The sequence below is a fragment of the Peromyscus californicus genome, unplaced genomic scaffold (genome assembly GCF_007827085.1).
Source record: "Peromyscus californicus insignis strain IS unplaced genomic scaffold, ASM782708v3 Scaffold_21__1_contigs__length_65335640, whole genome shotgun sequence".
Lineage (NCBI taxonomy): Eukaryota > Metazoa > Chordata > Mammalia > Rodentia > Cricetidae > Peromyscus > Peromyscus californicus.
Window position 1 is genome coordinate 11,362,625 of NW_026294514.1, and position 7,956 is coordinate 11,370,580.

The following is a 7,956-nucleotide window of genomic DNA, read 5'->3' on the forward strand; positions in this document are numbered from 1 at the left end:
GCACCCTGCCGTGCTATGCCTGGAAACCAGGTTCCTTGAAGTCATCCGCCACCTTGGGCTCCTAACACCCTTCCTGTTCTCTACTCCACAAAGATCTGTGAGCCTTGGGTGAGGGGTGTTTGTTTTAGCTGTCTGGGTGTTTTGCTTTTGTGTATGTATGTGCACCACGTGTGCGCCTGGTGCCCATGGAGGCCAAAAGGGGGCCTCAGATGTCCTAGAACTGGAGTTACAAATGATGTGCATCACCCTGTGGGTGCTGGGAACCAAATCCGGGTCCTCTGCGAGAGCACCAGGTGCTTCTAACTGCTGAGCTATCTCTCCAGGCTTTATGTCAATTTCTTAAAGGATGTAAGGGTGGGTTACCTTCTGCTTTACTTTCTGTTTCTGCTGTGGCAGTTTACTACAAACTGAGTGACATGAGGTGACACCAGTTCATTATCTCGAAGTTCTGGAGGTCAGAAGTCCAAACTGAGTCTCAGTGGCTGTGATTACAATGTCACCAGGGTCACGCTCACTCCAGTGGCCCTGGGAGAGACTCCCTTTGTGTGTGTGTGTGTGTGTGTTTTGTCGTCTCTGTCCTTTAGAGGTTGTCTTCATTCCTTGCTCACGGTCGGCCCCCTTCCTGTCAGCAGTCACATCACTCCGCTGTCTTCCTTTCTCACCTACCAGGACACACATGATTACCAGGGACCCACTATGTATAGGGTAATCCGCTCTCTGGGGTTCTTAAAGGGCACCTGCAGTGTTTGCTGGGGCAAGTATTCACAGGCTTGGTCTCTTTGAGGAGCCACTGTTCACTCTCACCATAGGGAAGAGCGGTCTCTAATTTTCTTCTCTTGGAGAGATTATATATGTGATTAGAATCATCTATTTGTTAAATAGCTGTTAAAAATTGTCTGAAACAGTTTTGCAGGCACATTTTTATTTAAAATATGAACAAACTTTGAGTCTGTATGTCGGCTTCAATGCAACCACAGCAATATTATTAAAGTATGCAATTATTACCTTGCAGATTAAGAATATAATTATATTTTGCCCGTATTTTTATCCCTCTATGGACTTATATGTCCATATCTCATCAAAATGTTCCCCTTTAAGTATTTTTAAATATTCCCATTTAATTATATCACCAACTAGAAATGCAGCGGGTGCCTTTCTGATTCATAATTCTTTGTGTTATTTTATGTAATTTAGCAAAGTGCCTGCATGGGTTCTAATATCAAAACTGTAAAATCAAAGTTGACGCAAAGAAGTCTAACTTCCGGCCCTGTCCACTGACCCCATTTTCTCCCTCATCATGTAAGTCATCATTTTCATGACTTTGAGGTTAATTATCCCAGTGTGCTATTTTTCCTGTGAGGAATTATGGGTATGCATGCATTGTGGATATTAGTTCTTTGTTTTACTTATGTAAATGTCAAAGACTATCTTGTTACTCTCCAGGCTGTTGCTGATATGGTAGGCGAGAAATGGTATTTCAAGGTACTTTTCCTTTGGGTTTTTATATTTTGAGGAAGGTTAAGTATTTTTTCCCATGTTTAAGGATACATATTTCTTTTTTGTGAATTTTCTATTTAAAATTATACAAATGTATATTACTTATATTTTATATAGATCTATTGTCAGATACCAACCACTTTTATGATGCTAAGTATTAATATTTTCCCCAATATATCATTTCCTTTACTTTGATGTGACATAGGTTTTTGTCTTGAAAACTATTTTTACTTTATATACCTGGATGATAGAATTTTCTGATGTTTTTTCCTTCGTTAAGCTTGATTTTTAAGTACTACTTAGAAAGCATTTTTTTCCAAGCCCAATTTATTGAGATTTTCGCTTGTTATTTTAAAAATGATTTATGACGACATTTTACATTTAAAGCCCCCTCATTGCTGACAGTTGGTGATGCGCTTGCCATGGTCTTTCTTTCTTCTCTGCTGCCATGATCAAATACCCTGACAAATGTGACTTAGGAGAAGAGGGTTTACTCAGCTCACGGTTCCGGATTGCACTCTGTCAGGACAAGGGCGTCAGCTGCGGGAGCTGGAGGAAACTGGTCAATTAACTCCACAAGAGAACAAGGAGCTTGTCGAAGTGGTCCTTAAGGGCAATGCCAGATCCTGTAAGGAAAGTAGAAAAACAAGAGGCCAGCACAGGCTAGGAATGCCTAGAGCAGTGGTTCTCAACCTGTGGGTCATGACTCCTTTAGGTGTCACATAGCAGATATCCCGCATATCAGATATTTACTTTATGGTTCCTAACAGTAGCAAGATTACCGTTATGAAGTAGCAACGAAAATAATTTTATGGTTGGGCGCCACCACCTGAGGAACTGTACTAGAGATCTGCAGCACTGGGAAGGTTGAGGACCATTGTGCTACAGAGAATCACTGAGGCCTGCTTTACCACCTTGAAGTCATGGTTCCTATTGGATACCTCTCTCCAGGCAATGGCTACGTTGGAGATGAGCATGTACAAGGTTTCCTATTTGGCTCTGAGATGACCCCTTGCCACAGCCATGAGGATGCAGGGACCGTGCTCTGTACAACTAACTCCATGACCACCAGGAGGGGCTGTCCACCGTGACAGATGACACGAACTGTGGTCACGATTCCCTCCGCAATACTGAAAATGTTGTAGATGATCTTGGCCAGGAATGTTAGGCAGTTGGTGGTGCAGGAGGCATCACTAGTGATCTCGTGTGAACTGTGCTTCTCATTGCCCATGCGCATCGCAAACGCAAGGGCATCAGCAAAAGGGGCAGACATGATCCTTTTGGCTCTACCCTTCAAGCAGGGCCTGCCATGCTCTATGGCAGTGAAGTCATGATTGAACTCCCCATGATTCTCTGCGCCAACAGGTGATGGTGGGATCTGATTCCTTGAAGCTAGAGATGGCCTTGTCATTGATGACAGGGCTTCCAGGTTGAGCTTTGACTGTGCTATGGAACTTGACATAGATAGAAGACCTTGTAGTTAATAGATCTGTGGTTGAGGTTCATGAAGGGGCACTGGAGGCCTCAATAACCACTTTGCTGGAGTTGAAATCAGACCTGCTGACCAGAAACTTAATATATTGCTTCCTCCTCTGCCATCGTGACCACAGGGTGCCGTCAGCATTGTTCAAGAAGATCTAGCAGGGAAGAGCAGTAACTAGATATCCATATTTTTATCTGTATTTTACAATTTTCCATATAATTTAGATATTTATTTTTATCTATGATCATAATTGGTTTATTTTATTCTATTTTTGCCCTTGTAAAATGGCATCTTTGGCTTTGTAGTATCTTTGAGTTGGTTATTCTTTGCATACATGCTGTTAATTTATATATTAGTTTTTATAACTTGTAACCTTACCCAACTCTCTTATTGTTTATAACAGTTTTTCCCTTCTCTTTTAGGTTTTCTAGAGATAATCATATTGTCAACAAATAAAATTTGACCCCAACCTCCTCAATTTGTGCTATTAATTGCTTTGTTTGCCTGTTTCTTAATTTTAGTTTTTTTATTTACCTGTGAATTCAGAGTCAAATAATTTGCCTGGTTATTTTGCAAATGAAGTTAAACATTTGATTAAAAACACTCACCTTTTTCTGAGTTACACAAGACAGAGTAGGTGTCTCTCAGTGCTATCAGCGCTTGTAAGCCTGTATTTCTTCTTTAATGAACACTAAGTGCAAAAGTGAAGACCTATTTTCACAATACCACAGTCACCACTAAGGAGACAAGGAGGGCAATGGAGTCAAAACGTTAATCCTGGGCCACTGACAGTGCCCTCCTGAGGTGGTCCCTTGTGCGACCTTCTATGCAGATGCAGCCTTTCAGGTGGGAAAGGACCGAAAAGTTACCAAAAATAATGTAGCCAACTGTAAGTCATACTAGAATTAGAATTTTTAAAGGTTGAAGACAAACTGTATCTTTTACAGCCAAGAAATTTCCAGAACATATTCTTCAGCAATTCTGTTATCCAAGTATAAATAGTAACAACTTTAGTTCACAAAATTCTGTGACAGAGTTCTATTTATTTCCTTTTAATTAATGTTTTTATTGGCATGCAAAGTAAAAGGTTTTTCTAAGTATTTGTATACATGTATGCCATTGTACTTTGCTCATATCCACCTCCCCATCAGCCTTTAAATATTGACATACTAAAGAATTTTTTTTATTTTTAAATATCGATTGCTTTACAGTATGTGTGGTATACATTGTCAAAGTCATGGGACATATGGCACCAAGAGTAAATCCAAGTTAAGCCATGGCCTTGTGGTGACATTGATATGTCCACTAAGTTCACCCATTGGAAGTTCACCACTGCTTTGTGGGGTGTTGATAGTTGGGGAGGTTGCAGCAGTGGGGATAGGACAATTAAAAACTACCTGAAAATTTAAGTCTAATCAATTAATACACAAGTGTTTACTAGTACACATGCACAATCGACCATTTTCATTTAATAAAATTATATTGAATACTATTCCAATTTATTGCTATTTTATGCTTAAATTTTAAAATATTTTATATTGCAGTTGCGGTCCATATAACCATGACTATTTTCTGAGCTTTAGAAAAGCTGTAGAAATAAATTAATGGCTCGGGAGAAATGCACATTAAAAACCTTTTTGATACTTAACATCCTCCTATATCTGAACATAAGAAATACTCGCTTTTGTGGGGAGGCAGGACATGAAAAATTGGGGTAGGTGGTTCTCATTGGCGAAGGCTCTTGGTAACAGAGAAAAATAGAAAAGCACAATGTCTGGTGTTTTTTCCTATCTACACCCCTACTCCCATCCCTCTAAGAGAGATTCTCCAAGGGAGGTTGTTGAAATGTTTGCGTTACACCTTTCACTGAGACCCATGCCTATAAGACTTGGGAGTCTATGGCAGGATATATTGAAGAGGGCAAGTGTAATTCAGCTTTTCACAGCAGGAAATTCACCTCGTGAATCTCTTCTTTTCGTGATGTGAATCAAATCAGCAAGCTCTTGATTGTCTGTGAGCCAGCATGGAGAGGGGCTGGGCCCCTGCTGAGAGGGCCTGGCTCTCTTGGCTTTTGGGTCTCCCCCTCAGTCACTCAGTGACCTCACCATCCCTTCTAATCAGCTCGCAAGGAAAACATAAATAAGTGTATCCAACGCTTTAGTGAAATGTCACATAACGTTCATTAAATCGGTCATTATGTCCACCTTTGTAACCAGAATGCCTTAATACGATAGATTAACTCAGATGTGATGTCATATCTCACAGTAAACTCTTGTAGTTCCCTACCTGTAAAAATTCTTCTTGGGTGCACATCTTGTGTGCAAAAATAACAATCACAGCCCTGCCAAGCCCCTCCCGATCCCTGTCACCACACCACTTGTCACTCTGTAAGAATGGCTTCCCGGCCCCTCCTGCAATACCTCATACTTCCATGTCTCCTGTCCGTCAGTATTGCCAGAGTCTTCATCTGCCCTTGACGGCTTCAGTCCCACATCCTCTGTAAGTTGCTGTGTCTAGAAGTGGTCTCTGGGCTGGGCCTGGGTATCTCCTGGGAGTCCCAGCTAGAGAAGTTTCCCACAGTTGTTTACACACAGACAGTAGAACGGTTGATTTGACTGCCCCCTGAGTTATTTTGTGAGAAGTGAGTGGACACAGGAGAAAGAAATCATCACTACAGATTCATGGTGAGTTCTGGTTCCCACCCGGCCACACTCGTGGGGCCTTCCGCCTGATCACTTCACTCCCTGATGCTTAGCTTCTGAATATGCAAAAAAGAACAAATTAGCCTGAACAATTCTCTTGAGGTTGAACTAAGAAATGTATCTTGTGCCATTTACGTTATTCGTGATTCAGTCTGAAACCTAAGGCTTTTCAGAGTTGCATAAATACCAATGCATGGAGCGCCTGAGCTCTCAGAGTGGCCCAGCAAAGCCTTGAGTATCTTTGAATTCCTCACCCAGGTTTCTCTGCTTTGACGTGCACAACATGATAAGGTGATAGAAGCCAGCGATAACTCAGCTTTTCCAACAACACAGTATCACCTAACTTAAATCCTCACGTCGAATCTGTAAGGTTGGTTTTATTCTGTCTTACCTCTGGGGAATAAGGCCTAAGGGGATGAAATGGGGCACAAGGCTAGTCCATTAGTAAATGTGCTCTGACTTCAGAGCCTCTCACTGACCTCTCCACCTCAGACTGCTCGATGCAAGGATGATCTCTTAGCTCTGTCCATCATCGTATCAAAATAGACCTCAGAGGAACCCTGGGCTCCAGCCTCGGGCTGTCTTAAAGGAAGAAAACATTCAGATGTCCTAACAATTGAACAAATAAAAGCTTTTCAGGAAGTGCGGGTTTTACTACGTATAACCTGTGTCTATACATGGTGTAATTAGTCTCAACATTGTCGTCCTAGCCGCTCTTGCCTCATAGCAAGACATGTTGCCTTCTTTACAAGCACGCCTTCTCGTATTCGTGATCAAGAAAACACTGAGTGGTTTTTCTTTAAGATGTCTACAAAACTGCCCCTTCCTTCCAAGTTTCATTGCTCCCCTTCAGGTAGGCCCCCACCTCTCAGTCTCCCTCCGAAATCTGTCTTCTTTTTCCAGTTGACCAGGGAGGATGGCTGGAGTACATACGATGGACAGCTGGAAGCCAGCTAGGATGAAGGACGACGGTCTCACTGACCTCCATCAACATGGGGAGAGATTAGTAGACACAAGCATGAATTCACAGTCACTAGCATAGGTGACTTCCCCATGTGTCTAAGGGAAAGGGGAGTTTCCTGAGACTGCTGGCCATTCTCACAATGGTGTCACACCCACCCTGGGGTGAGGGGAGGGTCTTCCGTCAGTGCTGACCAGCCCTACCCCACCCCTGAGGACAGAAGTCAGCCTGACTCTTTCCAGCTGCACAGCATCCATGCCAGACCTGAGGCCAGAGGGGTGTAGGGCACTGTGAGGAAGGATTCAAGTACTTCATTATCCTTCAAATTCTAGAGTGAATACCCGGGCCTCTTTCAGTTTTCTGCTTTCAACTTTGCAAGCATTCTTATTGCAGTTCTTTTTTTTCTTTTTTTTTTCCAATCCCCAGCCACTTCTGAGAGTGACCTTGAGAGGACTTCTGTTTCTTGTTATCAAAAGAGCCTGGCTGGGCTGATTACTGATAAACCACCCTAAGCCCGCCTAGCCTCACAGCATTCGAAACAGGCAACAGCTCTTTTGGATAGATCCGCAAACAGCTGCAGGGCAGCCACAGATTCTTAGCTCCGACTGCCCAACACAAAGAAAAGTTGTTGAATTAAGTCACTAAAAGGAAGCAGGCAGAGGATTAGTTTAAAAACACCCTGGAGCATGTTCTCATGGACAAGGGCAGCTGCAGGCTTCCAGCAAACACCAGAGGCCCACATTTCAGACTCATCATCAGAAAAGAAGGCAGGATGACGTCGTAAGACAGAGTCGCATATGAGCCTTTCCACACATACAAGCAGACCTCGCCACACACATCCCCAAGCCACGCACACGGTTTCAGAGCGGCAAGCATATGGCACACAGGAGCGAGCCACTCTCTGTGCCCTAGGTATCCTGGCCGATGCTGCCAACCAGGCACTGCCCACTGAGCCCATGAACAGCTGCCCTTCTTTTGATAGCTACACCCAGAAGAAGGTCAGCACTGGAAGTGGAACTGACTTGCCAGCACGCCCCTGCAGTCTCCCTCTCAAGGCAGTGGAGGAAACAGCCTGGGGAAGTTCGCCGAATTCTCCACTCCACTCAGTTATTTGGTGACAGAGCTTAAGTACAGTACTGATCTTTTGACTCTTTACCCACTGCTTTCTCTAGTAAAGTACCTCTGGCCCTTGAAATGTCTAGTTTCTCAAACAATGCCTTCTGGGAAACCTAAGAGCTTCTCCAGCGTACCAGATGATGCCATAGAAAGGCTGTCCAGCATCTTCCCAGGCTAGAGGAAGCAGGGCCCACAAC